The sequence below is a fragment of the Coptis chinensis genome, chromosome 4 (genome assembly GCF_015680905.1).
Source record: "Coptis chinensis isolate HL-2020 chromosome 4, ASM1568090v1, whole genome shotgun sequence".
Taxonomy (NCBI): domain Eukaryota; kingdom Viridiplantae; phylum Streptophyta; class Magnoliopsida; order Ranunculales; family Ranunculaceae; genus Coptis; species Coptis chinensis.
In genome coordinates, this window is record NC_141459.1 from 55561116 (window position 1) to 55576787 (window position 15672).

Genomic DNA, 15672 nt, shown 5'->3' on the forward strand with positions numbered 1-15672 from the left:
GGAGTCCTATCACCAAAAGAAACTATTAAGTGTTATGTTATGTGATGGATATCGTTCCACTTTTAAGTGTATGTTATGTGGAAAAGGGGTTTGAGGGATTAAAAACTATGATTATAGATATTATAGATTCTAATGCTAATCTAAACTAAACTAAATAAACTATTAAGAATTTATAAGAGAGGAAATTCAAGAGATTAGAATCCACCGATACCTTTGATCTGTGACCTTTTGCTTCATGGTTGTTTTCACAAGTAGACTACAATTAGGCAATTGAGCGAGTGCCGATGCCCTCTTAGACAAAACATCGTTAACAAATAACACTACTTAAGGTTGTTCCTATGTTTATGCTATTAATATCTTCTTTCCTTTTATGTAAGCTTGGGCAGCTATTCAATGAATCACCTTCTAAGGCAAACTCTAAAACACTATACAACTATAAGAAAAGTAGAGAATAATAATATAATATTCAATTATAAGAAATAAAACCCTATTCTAGCGTTATATTCAATTGCAATAAATAAAAAGCATGTCACTAGCAAATATTCAATTGCAATAAATAAAACCTTACACTAGCATGATATTCAATTGCAATAAATAAAAACCTTAATCTATACTTCCATCCCTTGGTCTGGGTAATGGAACTAATAACTAAAAACATAAAAAACTAACCTGATTGGAGAATACCATGAACCAGAAGAATCAACGAACCCTAAGCACCGACTTCATCTTCTCCCTTGAAGGAGAAGATTAGCCTTCCATAAAGAAGGAATAACACAAAGAATGAGAAGAAGAAGAGTCGAAAAACATAAGACTAGAAAGACTAATTTATTAAGACTCGATTAGTTAAAACCGAATCTTTTATTATTAATCTTTCTCTGCCTCAAGTTTTGGAAACAAGAATGTAAGTGAATTGGCAAGTTTCATGAGGCACTTATGTCCTCTATTTATAGGGATTACAATGAGTTCTAGAAGCATCCCAAATCGTGGTTTGTTTCCTAATACAGATCAACTTCTTTGAGAGTCCAACTTCGTTTCCAAAACTGTGAAAGAAGTGGCTATAATGTCAGTTCATGTGTTTGGACGCACGATCCTTGTGTCTCAAATGCGAGCGTCGCGTTTGGACGCACGATTCTTGTGTCCCAAACGTGAGAGTCTATTTTTCTCTTTTGCTCCATCCTTCATTCCTCTTTTGTGGGCTTTGGTCCAAGCAATGAATCCTTTCGCCTTGGGCTTCCAAATAGGTTTTAAAATAGGTCTAAGTCGCATCTTCCATAGCTTCAATTCCTTGGCCTTCTCCATGATTGTCCACGGGCTTCGCATGTGATTCTTAATGCTCCGAATTGCTCCGTTTTACCCCTTTTTCTCTAATATTCTACAAAACTCTCTTTTTCACTTGTAGAATCATAAAACATAACTTACAAGCACTATTAGGTCTCTAAGATGGCTAAACAAGAGGTATAATCGAGGGTTAAAATGCACCTTTTGAGAACTTATCACAACCCCCAACTAGCCTTTTGCTAGTCTCTTAGCAAATAAGATAAAAAGAGATAAGTGATCAAAATCACATCCTAATAACAAAAATAAAATCCTAACTCACTTTTGCAGGCATCGCGATTACATTTACCATAGGCAACAAGGCTTTAAACCTTTAAGTTCCTCAAAAAGGACGAGTTATAGTCTCGTGAGGGTTTTCAGGTGATATACCCACAAAATCAATCAATAGGATGTTCAAGAATGATAGTATTTTTCAGAGAGAGAAATTCCTTACCCACTTAGTGCTTACTCCAACAGACGATCTCCATTGCTAACTACATTGCTGCAAAGACTCATAGATTATGATGGGAGATAGTAAAAATCAACAAAATTCTCAATCAAGGCTTATGTGTGTACTCAGTCAATCTCCTATACTTTCCTATCCAAGAAACAGAATCCCTAGTTTACCATAGGTAGATAATCTCGACTTTCAATCCTTATTGGTCATACTCTCATAAAAGAATCTCTCAGAAGATGGTCTACTATTTTACCTCATGTATGTGGGGAAAAAAAATAATGATTATGAACATCCCACATACTACCTTGAAAAATGGACTTTTGGATGAAAGTAGTCTCATGGAAAGAATGTCAAACACGTATGAAGTGTTGGGTCCTTCACTTTAGCATCCTCTTACCTATTCTAGACTTCGTACCATACTGTAGTGATAAGTCATGGGTTGTAACTTGGCTTGGGTATTGGTTTATAAAGGAAAGGTAAAAAGGATTCAAAGGTTGTTTCTGAAAACATTAAGGGTTTTGCTTCTTTTTTTGGAAGATTTCTTCAAATCCTGTATTGCAGAGAAAATTCTTCATTTGTTTTTAGCTTTTCCATTCATTCTGTTCAACTTTTTTTTTAGCTCAGTGGTATATCGTTGATTAGTACTGGATATGTTTGTTTTCCACTAGCTTCTTTCACTTAGAACAGAATGATGATCTTCATTGTATCTCTCTGATATTTCCTTTTAATCTTCCTTTTGTGCTCTTTCTTCCTCCTTGTGCCCCTCGTATTCTTAGAAACATATGGGTATGGCTGATAAAGATTTTGGGTTGTACTTCTTGTCTGGAGTTGGGTAAAGGATAAAGGGTTTTGAAAGGAATAGCTTGATGTAAGTCTCAAAAGTGTTTAACATGATGGTCCTACTAAGTGGGATAAATGCCGAATGAGTTCATTATTTGACTTATCAGTATGATACTCTATTTCGAATAGACTACAAGACCTAATGGCTATCTCCCTAGTTGATGTCACTTTGTGATTAACCAAATCAACGAATAATGTGACTATATTACAACGACATAAAGAACTGAAAGATGTTGAGTCACTAAGACTCGGATTTTTCATAAGAACTCTCCAAAGAATGGGTATAAAGCTCAAGTCTCACGAGCTAAATTTAAAAAAATCTACTTCCAGTTTACTAGGGGTTAAATATCTCTTCTAGCAATAGTACACAAAACTGACCAAGTACTATGGTGGTGCCTTGATAAAGAATTCTATCAACAAGAACTATGTCCGAGCATAATAAATAGTCTAAGCGGTAATTAAATCAATAATATCAGCTATCTATCAAACTCAACACTAAACAGTATATAATATATATCCTAGACTCATCATTAAAATTCATTTTTCTCATGCTACTGCTATAGAAACAAAAATATTTTTGTTTTTGAAAACTAATTTTTGAAATTCATTTCTTAAGTACATTCTCCCCCAACTTAACATACGCATTGTCCTCAATGTATAGAAATTAAGTAAATGAAATGAATAAGAAAAGGGAAGATGTTACCATTGATGGCCGAATTACATGATTCTTTCCTATCAAATAAAGGTTAAGCTCACAAAAATAGAGAAAATCATGTATAATTAGTCCAAATCAAAATTAATACAAAAAATAAGGACATTTCCCTTTACCAAGATTTTTTTTTTTTTTTATTTTTGTTAGGTCTTTTTAAGTTAGATCCCTAAGACTATATATTATACCATGTATTATCAATTTAGAGTGAGGAGATCATATTTTCTTACCCAAATCTGACGAATGTTTGGAGGACGAGGAGGTCTCACCTTGTGGGTCGTCCAAAAATACTTCTTGATATGCTGGAAAGATTGTTGGTAAAGTTCTTCTTTACCTTGAACTATTTCAGGTTTGATGATTGTGTGATAAGCCTTGTGGTTCCTCTGTGTAGAAGATTGACAAAAATCTTTCTTTCGAACAGGACAATAGTATCTGATGTGCCCTTTACCACCACATTAATGCTAATGGATGTCTGGTTGACTGCGCTCAAGGTGGGTGGTAGACTGGTTCACATACTTCTCTCGTTCAGACAATGATGGTGTAGAAGAAGCTTTAACAGTGCAATGCTTCTTATCAATATGGTCTACTTTCTGCTTCAGAAGACTCATTTCAGTTTCTAGATTCTGTTGTTTTTCCAAAACTTCTTTAAGCTGATTCTCTAGCAACTGATTTTTCTGGATAGAAGTCTGCTGTTCATCCTTAAATGTAGAGTTCATCTTCTCAAGATATGATACTATCTCTGCTAATTTTCCATTTTGCTCACTTAAATCCTGAATTTTCTGCAGAGATTTCAAGAACATGGCTAGCAACGCCTCTGTGGTTGGGTTCTCAGGTTTGTCACAGTTTTATGTAGATTGAGCATTCTCAATTGTATCTTCGAATGGGAAGAATTCTTGTATCATGCTATCAAGGAAGTACACCTCTCCACCTTCGGTGTCATCACAATCCTTATGCAACAGGTGAAAGATATTTATCTCCATGGACATCTTACCAAAGTTGATCTTCATTTTCACCGTTGTGACAATTTATCAAAGCTTTTGCGGTAGCGAGGAAAGGTCGGCCTAGAATAATTGGTATTTTATCAAAGGCCTCCTGGGTGTCTATCACAATGAAATCTACTAGATAGTAGAAATCGGCTACTTGAACAAGAACATCCTCAACTATGCCTCTGGGAATCTTGGTAGAACGGTCAGCCAACTTCAATTTGACTTTTGTAGGCTTTAGGTTCTCCAGGCCTAATGCTTGGTACACATGATATGGCAAGAGATTAACACTAGCACTAAGGTCTAAAAGAGCATTACCTGTGAATTTTTCTCCTATCTTGCATGATATTGTAGGACTTCCTAGATCTTTGAGCTTGACTGGAGCTTGCTGATATATAATAGATGTTTGTGCAGCTAGAAATGCTCGCTTTGGAACATGAGTAATTCTCTTTATGTTGCATGCATCTTTCAAGAATTTGGCATATGATGGCAACTGCTTGATGGCTGTGAGAAAGGGGATATTTATTTTATCTTTCTCAAATGCCTCCTTCATCTAAAAAAATTGCTTATCCTTTTTGCTTTGAGCAAAAAACATAGGAAAAGGTGATTTTGGTATAAACACATCAGCATGTGTCTGCTTTTCTTTCTCTTTGGCGTTCTTGCATATCTTGTCTTGGTTATCTTGACAAATGGGAGTGGAAAGGATTTCTCCCACTTCCTTTTGAACTTCATTTGAAATCTTGACTGATTGCTCTATAGCAATGTCATCATGAGAAGGTAAGTCAACTTTGTTGTCTATCTTCAATCTTGATCTGAGAGTAGTAACTGATTTGACATGATCATGGAGGTGATCAGAACTAGAAGTTGTCCCAATGTGGCATACATCTTCACTCCTCAATATTGGTTCCAATGAGCTATGTTGAGTGGCTTGTGTCTTTACAGACAAAGCAGTAGTGAGTTGGTCGACCTTAACCTCTAGAGACTCTATTCTAGACCATTTACTTGCCTGAGATTGTTGGAGATTGAGCTGAGACTGTGCAAGAAGCTCTAAAACACTTTCAAACTTCTTATTTTTCTGTGATAGCAAAGTAATAACATTCACCAAGTTGGCAGCACTACTACAAAAATGGCCATAGATAGCTTTTATTTAATTGCATTTGTAAAAAAATGCTATGCTAAAATAGGCATTGCACTTGGTAAACCTATATCCTAACTAGGATGCGTTTTCCATGTTTGGTGTCCCAAAATTCTTCTAAACGCTTTATCTCAAACGGGTGGCACTTAAACTTCACACACGTGACAGATTTAGCGAAGGATATAACCCATTAACACGGTGAAAAAGAAATTGAAATCCCTAGAAACAAAATCGGAGAAAGGAACTCGATTGTTCAAGAGATTTGAAGTTTAAACACCACCCAATCGAGTTTGATGCTACAAGATTGACAATGCTAAACTTGCAAAAAAGATTTCCGGGTAGTTTTAAAAGAGTTTTAGAAGGCTCAACGTCTTGCGGTGGCGGGGAAACATCATATTCTCGCGGTCCCATGTACTTCCCCTCTTCCGGTATTCCACCAAGTTTGTGTATGTTCTCATCAATCTTGATTATAGAGACTGTGTCACTCAATAAGTTTGTCTAGTTCTAGCATTTTATTTCTTTGAGTGGTCACTCTGCATTTGCATCTTTATGCATTTTACCTCATTATAAACTCTTCCAAGAGTTTTAAATTTACAATTGCTATTACGACACTCTCCAAGCATATTGCTGAAATTCATAATATATGTTAACAAGGGCTTTAACCCATCACGTTTCAAATAAATATGATACCATAATAAAGAATCTGGTATAAACGATGATATTGTGGAGGGAAATTTGAAGTGTCAACTGAATTTGATTTGAAACAACACGAGCAGTCCGATTAATTTGCAGATGCATCAATTTGATTGCATCACCTAAATTGTATATTAACATCTTGGTGTTCTTTTGGAGTTCAAATAGGAATAATCACTCTGTTGAAGAGGTTAAATTTTATCATGTATTGTAACATGTTAAGCATTGTAAAACAAACACCTTATTATTATAGTTTCAAACAGATTGTAATAATGACATTCTCCTTTCTTAGCTTTCCACCTAATCAATATTTTATTAACTGGTTCACCGTGGTGTAGGTTTAGTTGCTTCTATATGGATGTCATCACGGAATTGAAACAGGGAGTCCCCTGAAGAGCTCCCTTCCCTCTTCAAGCATGTATCATCCAAAGCTATTGATGGATTTTGGTGAATCTGTGTCCTATAGATTTTGATCCCTCACCGGGTTTGGTAGGCAGCAAATAAGCATTGGTTTTAAGTTTTACCAAAGTATCTTGAAACAATTTTTTTGTTTTTATCTGCTTGAGCACATCCTTATTATTTAGCTTTTTCTATGTTCTCCGACCATGTTGAGTTGTTTCTAGAACTCTATCCCAACTCTTGGGTGTGACATTAGATTCAGATTGATATACATATTGCTGGAGATAAGAATTATAAAACATTTTACTTTTTAGAATCCAGGAAATGCATGAAAATATCAAAAAGTGACATTGGATTCAGATCGATATACATATTGCTGGTGATAAGAATTATAAAACATTTTGCTTTTCTTTGTTTCTAAATCTTTGTTATATAAATTTTAACTATTTGCCTATTTTTTTTTGGAATATTGTGGAAATGGTTTAGAATCTTCGCGGACCTAGTTAGCTAGATACACGGTATTCTGCTTCAAAGTACTAGTAACTCAATATTATATTCCATGGTAATGGGGGAAACTGTCATAAAATAATGAGCCATTGTTGAAGATCTGATTGATGATGATGATCATGGAAGTAAAAATAATAAGGCCGTAAGTGAAGTCCTCCAATAGAATTGAGGAGTATCTTGGTCGAGAACTTACCTTCGAATGGTGGGCTTTGCTTATTGGTTGGGAGTTGAGACAAATATGGAGCCTCTATGGATTGCGCGTAATTATATTTGTTTTCAATTTTATCTTTGAGTTTAGTTACTTCGGATGTTTATTAGACTATATGGGTAGCTTTGAAGCTTTTGGTGCATCCATGGCTATTCTTGAAATTCAAGGACTTGCTTTCATCATCATGGTAAGTACTTTTGTTCTCATTGATCCCTGTCTCTCTTTGATCCCGCTAACTAGCTTATTGATTCTTCATCTAGATGGGAATGGCAAAGCGGTGCAAAGTCTCCGTGGTGAAGCATTTGAAGCTAATTCTGCGGGTACTATATGCCAACAAGCCATTATATTGCACTTGGGAACAGCAGTGGTTCTTTCTTCTCTTTATTGGTACTTTCGGACACAATCTTGCAAACATTTGGCCTATGGGCAGCTATAGCCGACCAAAGCCGGATTTAAGATTACTCCTTCATTTCTTTATTATGCTCACAACTTCCCACTACAAAGATTTCTTCAAGCTGAAAACATCATCAACCCGTTAGTTTTCACAGCTGTAGGGTTCTTTTTTTCTTACATCGCTTTCAACCGGGTGGTGGTTGATGTGCTCAATCGATTTCTAACATTGAGTTTCTCTTGGTGGCTTCAAGTCATTGTAATTGGGATTTATATAATTTTTAGCCCTCTTGTGAGAAAACATGGGCATGCTTTTCCACCAAGGCTTTCGAGGAGGGCTTTGGTGCTACTCAAAGATAGCATTTTCATCTTTTTTTCTTTCGAGGTATATAACTTCATTCAATCTTTAATATATCGAACACGCATTTTAAAGTATACATTTTTGAAGAACCGATTGCCATCAACTTAACTTGATTGTGTATATTGGTTCGAAGTCATGGTTCAATATTGGACTTGTGCTTTAAATTTGGTTTCTTTGGATCCAACGGTCTCAATCACCTCGTTTGCTATATGGTAAACTATTGATCCTTATTTGAACATTCCTTCACACAAAAAATGCACAACATGCATAAAGTAAGATTTGTTATTTGTGCACTTATTTTTCATTTCTTTTTCTGTATCAGCCTAAATTACTTACATTTGGATCTCGTGTTTATGTTGGGAGTATGTACAGCAGCCAGGTTTGTTTGGAACTACTAATTATGTACCTTATGACCTATTTATGTTGTGTCCAATTCTAGCTAGTTGTTTCGGCATTGTTCAATATGGAAGATGGGGCAATATGTGTGGATGGTATCAACTATACATTCTCTTATTCGTTGTCTTCAAAAATTTATCAAGCCATGACAAAGCTCACAAGTTTTAAGGTATGGAATCTTTTTATGCAAATTGTTTTAATACTTTGCTTTTTAAGCTTCTTCATAGATCCTCGACAAAGAAGGTGCTATATGCGAACATGTGTTTGCCTACTTGACCTTTATAAAAGTCTTGAACTTCCTCGTCTTTGTGTGGAAGTTGTGAAAGGGTTCATACTAACAAAGGATAAGTGAAGTGGTTGGTCACTGAACTGAATTTTGTTTTGATGTATTTAACAATGACTCGGTATACATTCTTTTGGTATATTTCAGTACTTTAGTTTAATTTGAATTGGGTCAAGTTTGTTAGATATTTCACTAGTTCATATGGTGGAATTATCGACGTCTTCTAGCATGGAATTTGACCAAAATAACCAGCAGGAAGGCTGAATGTATGATTTGTAATTAAGTATTTTCCTATCATTATAGGTGAACTATATAAAATGGCAAATTAGGGGGCTAAAATACAATGGATCCATAAGCTCGAAATGGAAGAGCGCTCAAATAATTGAGAGGTTGATGGTTCGAATCCATCTGGATCCAATTCATTTTTTATTTACTTATTTAATAATTTTAATATGTATTTGAATTTTTTTATTTTATATTAACAAAAACAATAGCATTTTCTTAACGTTATAGAAGTTTAATAGCATGAAAGAAATGCTATCGTTTTGAGGCAAAAACGCTATGGAATTTATAGCATTTTTAACAAACGCTATAAAATACGCTATCATTTTGATAGCATTTGTATCCAAAACGCTATCAAATTAATAGTGTTTTGTCTGAAAATGCTATCTTAAAAAGCATAGCATGGCCATAGATAGCGTTTTGTAAATGCTATAAAGTCAAATTCATAGCGTTTTCTGTAGTGCAGGTGTGGCATAATTTGTCATAGGATCAGGCACTAACTCTCCACTTGTATTGGAATTCTGTTGAGAGTATAATTGTTGTTTTAAGCTTGACTTGTCCGTGGAATACAACTTTGATTTCATCCAGCCGTTTCGTCTCCAATAATTGCCTTGAAAGTTATTACCATCTTAGTTGGGCCTCTGAAATGAGTTCATATTATACTCTCCAACTAATGCATGTTGATAGTAACCAGGACATTCTAGAGTTGCATGGGAAGTGTTCGAAAAGACTTCGCAGTATCGGCTAGCTTGCATGACTAGGAGAGATTTAGCTTGAGACTTGTTGATCTTGGAAGGATTCATGGAGAACTGATTGAATTTCTTACTCAGAGTTTTAATGCTGGTGGCTAGGCTGGCAAATGTAGACTTCAGTTCTTGATCTGATTGTTCATGTGCTTTGTAACCAAATTGCTTTGGCTCCCCTTCCATTCTAGTTACATCCTCATTGCTAGTAGTCTATTGTTGTGTTTCTTCAGCTAACTTACCAAGAAAGTTGTAAGTTTCCTCTCCATCCATTGATGTAAACTTGCCTTTGTGCATTGACTGTATCATATGGTTGTTCATCATCGAGAGTCCTCGATAGAAAAAATGAGCCAGTGTGCTCTTGTTGTATCCATGATGTGGACACGAGACTAGCATATTGTTGAATCGCTCCCAACTATAATGATATTTTTCAGTCGCTTTTCCTTTGAAATTGCTGATAGCTTCCTGCATGGTATCAGTCTTCTGGGGTGGTGGGTAAAACTTGTTCATAAACTTCGTTCTTAACTTCTCCCAGTTGTCTATTGAATTGATTGGTTATGTAGTTAACCATTCGGAGGCTTTACCTTCAAGTGAGAGCGGAAAAAGAATCAAGTTAATACTCTCATATTTGATATTCTGGTTCTTGAAAGTTCTGAGGACTGATAGAAATTTGTTCATGTGAACATATGGGTGAACATTGTTTGAACTATTGAACTTTGGAAGAATAGAGATTACTGATGCTCTAAGTTCAAACTGGTTAGATTTTGTCTCTGGAAAAACAATACTACTGGGTGGGTCTCCAATGATTGGTGAATAGAAATCGCTCAGCTTCTTCCTCTGCTGTGCTTGCATGGGTGGGATAGCTTCAGGATTATTCAGGTCCACAACACCTCCATCATTGCGTGCGGCTATGGTATCAATCTTGTCTAGTATTCTTGTGAGTCGGTTGTTAAACCTTGTCTACTGTTGTGTTCTTACTGGACGACGATTGGGATGACGGGGCATACATTATAAAATGGTATGCGAAGATGATGAAAAACTATCCTACTATGCTTGAATGCAATTAAACTAATATGCAACTATTCTAAGTTATACTAAAATGCAATTATAATAATTTTTTGGATTTTTTTTAAAAAATAAATAAAAAAATAAAAAATAAAACTACTTTCCTTCAACTGGGTTGGGCTTTGCAGCTAGTATCTTGCCCGTTGTCTAAAGCTATCTCTTCTAGGGTTATGGTGAATCACTTGGATTGCTTAAATACCACGGCCCACAGACAATAGTCCGTTTGTCAAGATTCAGACAAGAAACACTAGAGTTTCATGTTTCACTATGTTGGCTTGCAACTTCAATTGTTGAAAAGGTCTTAAATGCAATTATACTAGAAAGCAATAAAACTAAACTACGATGCAACTATACTAAGAATGAAATAAAAAGAATGAAGATTCGACTAACCTGGATGGTAGATCTTGTTCCGAGATGTCCTTCAAGCTTCTCTCTTTCTCAAAAGGATGGATGATATGGCTAAAATTACCTCAAGATCTAAAGTTCTAATCTTGAAAGAAAACGTTAAACATAAACAACTTAAAATAGCAGCGGCGCCATTTGACACGCGCTCCTCTTGTGTGTAAGAGATGGTATATGGATGATGGTCGTTGAACAAAACAGAAGCGTATCAAAACCTAATTATCCCTCAATGAGTAAATGATGAGTAGGATATTGTTCCACTTTTAAATGTATGTTATGTGAAGGACAGGACTGGAGAAGGGGTTTGAGGGATTAAAAACTATGATTATAGATTTTGTAGATTCTAATGCTAATCTAAACTAAACTAAATAAACTATTGAGAATTTATAAGAGAGGGAATTCAAGAGATTAAAATCCACCGATACCTTTGATTTGTGACCTTTTGCTTCATGGTTATTCTCACAAGTAGACTACAATTAGGCAATCGAGCGAGTGTCGATGCCCTCTTGGATGAAACATCATTAACGAATAACTCTACTTAAGGTTGTTCCTATGTTTATGCTATTAATATCTTCTTTCCTTTTATATAAGCTTGGACAACTATTCAATGAATCACCATCTAAGACAAACATAATGAATACTTCCTTTACTCTAAAACACTATACAACTATAAGAAAAGTAGAGAATAATAGTATAATATTCAATTACAAGAAATAAAACCCTATTCTAGCGTTATATTCAATTGCAATAAATAAAAGTATGTCACTAGCAAATATTCAATTGCAATAAATTAAGCCTTAAACTAGCATGATATTCAATTGTAATAAATAAAAACCTTAATCTATACTTCCATCTCTTGGTCTGGGTAATGAAACTAATAACTAAAAACATAAAAAACTAACCTGATTGGAGAATACCATGAACCAGAAGAATCAACGAACCCTAATCACCGACTTCATCTTCTCCCTTGAAGGAGAAGATTAGCCTTCCATAAAGAAAGAATAACATGAAGAACGAGAAGAAAAGTCATAAGACTAGAAAGACTAATTTATTAAGACTCAACTAGTTAAAACCGAATCTTTTATTATTAATCTCTCTCTGCCTCAAGTTTTGGAGACAAGAATGTAAGTGAATTGGCAAGTTTCATGAGGCACTTAGGTCCTCTATTTATAGGGGTTACAATAAGTTTTAGAAGCATCCCAAATCGTGGTTTGTTTCCTAATACAAATCAACTTCTTTGAGAGTCCAACTTCGTTTCCAAAACTGTGAAAGAAGTGGCTATAGTGTCGGTTCATGCGTCTGGATGCACGATCCTTGCGTCCCAGACGTGAGGGTCTATTTTTCTCTCTTGCTCCATCCTTCTTTCCTCTTTTATGGGCTTTGGTCTAAGCAACGAATCCTTTCACCTTGGGCTTCCAAATATGTTTTAAAATAGGTCAAAGTCACATCTTTCATAGCTTCAATTCCTTGGCTTTCTCTATGATTGTCCACGGGCTTCGCATATGATCCTTAATGCTCCGAATTGCTCCGTTTTACCCCTTTTTCTCTAATATTCTACAAAACTCTCTTTTTCATCTGTAGAATCATAAAACATAACTTACAAGCACTATTAGTTCACTAAGATGGCTAAACAAGAGGTATAATCGAGGGTTAAAATGCACTTTTTGAGCACTTATCAATGCTGATAAGGCTTCTCATGGTCTAACCCATAAAAAACTGATAACAAATTAAATATATTTGGGGGAATTAGAAAATCCCCCACTGGGTCTACAAGAACAATGCATGACTTAGGGCTATGAATAAAGACTTTGTAAAAGTTAGAGAGAGGAGTCTCTGTTACGTTAGCCATTAATGCAGGTGTAGTGTGTGATATTCTAGATAGGCATGTGTGTTGGCATTTACGATAAATAACAGAAGATCGTTTACTCTTACCGGACCTTAATCTCATGCAAGGCTAAGGCCAATATGAATACAAACCACTAACAGCAGTCAAACAAGCCTGATATGCTAGAATGAAAAATCCTCTAATAGAAAAAGACGAAGAGTGAAGGAAAGAGTACCTGAAGGCCTCCTTGCTTCGCGTATGAATAACGTCTTGTATATACAATCCCAGTGTATTTAAAAAGTTGAAAACACTGAATAGGAAAAATAATTTGAACAAAATGAGAGTTTGTAACTCACTTGTGAAAATCAGGCTGTCTTCAGAAGGGCCGCGGGTGCGCTTGGAAATAGGCTTATAAAGGTGCGGAGACGCTTAAGTTATTCTTTCGAAAAAGAAAATTTCCAATAACTTGAGGGCGGGCACACTTCCAAAATAGAGTACTTAGGGCGCGTGCGCGCTTAAGGTACTTCTTCGAAAAAAAATATTTTGAACAAAACAAACTTAGTTAGAACCAAACAATTGGGTGAGTGGGTTTAATGGGATTTTGGTAAGATCGAAAACACTACGGGAAACAAATTTAAACACAATTAAGATAGCAGCGGCTCCATTTGATAAACGTAAAAACAATCGTTTTACCTAATCTTAACTAATTATGCTAGGAATAAGAAAACGCATGAATTTACTCTATGATCAAAGTTCTACTCTCTTTTATCATGCAATATGTGGAGTAGAGAATTCGTTCCACTCCTAGTTGTTTAGACATTAAGTTTCGATAGTTTTAACAATTCTAATAATATCAATGAGAGTAATGGATTATAATTATACTAATATGATAAAAATAACTAATTTCGAAGGTTTAATATGAAGTAATTTCTAGTTTATACTAAAGCAATCCCAAAACCTAATTACTTAAGTCCAAAAAGGGTCTCTGTTAGAAATTACTGCAATAGCCTTTTCATCCACTTTTACTACTTTGATTTGATTAAGACCTAGAACATTAGAAAGAGGATTCCGAGCCGGTCGTTTTGACATATGGCAGGCCCAATTCCGAGGTCTGAGTCCAAAGATACGGCCTGTGGAAGTTCTGTTGACTTTTTTGCTCTATTTCTGCCCACATTGACTTTGACTTTTCAGCTTTGACCGGGCTTTAAAAAGGCTTTTTCTCTTTGAATCTTGGCCTTTAGTCATAGAACTTCTTAGCAACCAAGTTTTGCTCCTTTCTCTTGCAAAAGTGACATATTTTTTTCACATATTTGACTACAATGCCTGTAATACACAAAAGCACGTAAACAGTACTAACTCTTATTTATTATAAACATAATTGGTCTAAGTGTAATATTATTAAGGGGTTAAAAGTACAATTTTGGGCTCTTATCACCATGTAACAAGATTCCCACCAACAAAGGTACAATACCCAGAAGTAGAACGACGATCAGTATGACTACTAGCCTAGTCAGCATTAGAATATCAAATAATAGACAGGGACTGTGAACGTTTGTACAGTAGACCTTGACTTGGAGAACCTTTCAAATACCTTAGAACTCGAATAACAGCCTCCCAGTTGATCAGTCCCCAAATGTGCGTTTAACAACCTTTACAATGCTTCAAATATGCCCTTCTTATGCTTAATGAACAGACAACTCATAGCTTTTGCTACCTTTTGCAGGATACATGCCATTTATGACTTATACTCCTAATACATGCATTTTAGCACAAAAAGGAGTGCTATTGCTGCTGCTTAGGAAGATTCAAGCTTAGGAGGAAAAGTGCCAAAAAGTCAAGGTCAAAGTCAACGGTCAACAGTTAGGAATTCAAAACTAAAAGATGGAAGATCATGTCCTTAACTCAAAAGAACAAAGATTATGTCCTCAACTCAAAAGTGGGCATCTTTAGCAAGCTTGTTCAAGAAGATACCTAAAGCATAAAGCAACCCTAATGAGGTGTCTTATTTCTAAAGGATGAGGGCAAAGTTGTAAAATATAAAAGGTGTAGTATATATTATATAAGCCAAAGTGAGAGGAGAGAGAACTTACCCTAGAATTAATCTTTGGTCATTAGGAGTAGTTTAATATGTTTTAATTAATAGCTTAAGTGTTATTTACTTTGTTTTCCATTTTCATGTTCTTCAATCTTTAGTTAATGAATCAAGTTCTTATTTGTCTTCAATACAAAGTTTTCAATCTTGTTTCCACTACTCTTATCTCATTACATCTTTCTAATCTTGCATTCACAACCCCAACACAAGTTCACTCATTTGACAAGTTCAAATGAGTGTTACTTTGTGACTAAGCAATACAAACTTCTTCCCACACTTGTTTTCATATTAACAATCTTAAAAGTCTAGTTTTCAAGTTCCCCATTAAGCAACCCATAGTTTGATTAGAAAAGCTTAGAGAGTGAGAGTTTCCATCATCAAAACCATCTTTCTTTGCATAGATTTAAGATGAACAACACAACCTAAACCACTACTATCTACCACACTTCAAATGGTTGCTGGGATACTAACTCGGGTCACCCGCGTGACAGGCGGGAATACTCACCACTATACCAAGAGTGATATTCTTGGTGGCACACCATCTGGTGAAGTGGAAATCTTCCTTCTTGACGCGTGTAGAGCCAAAGT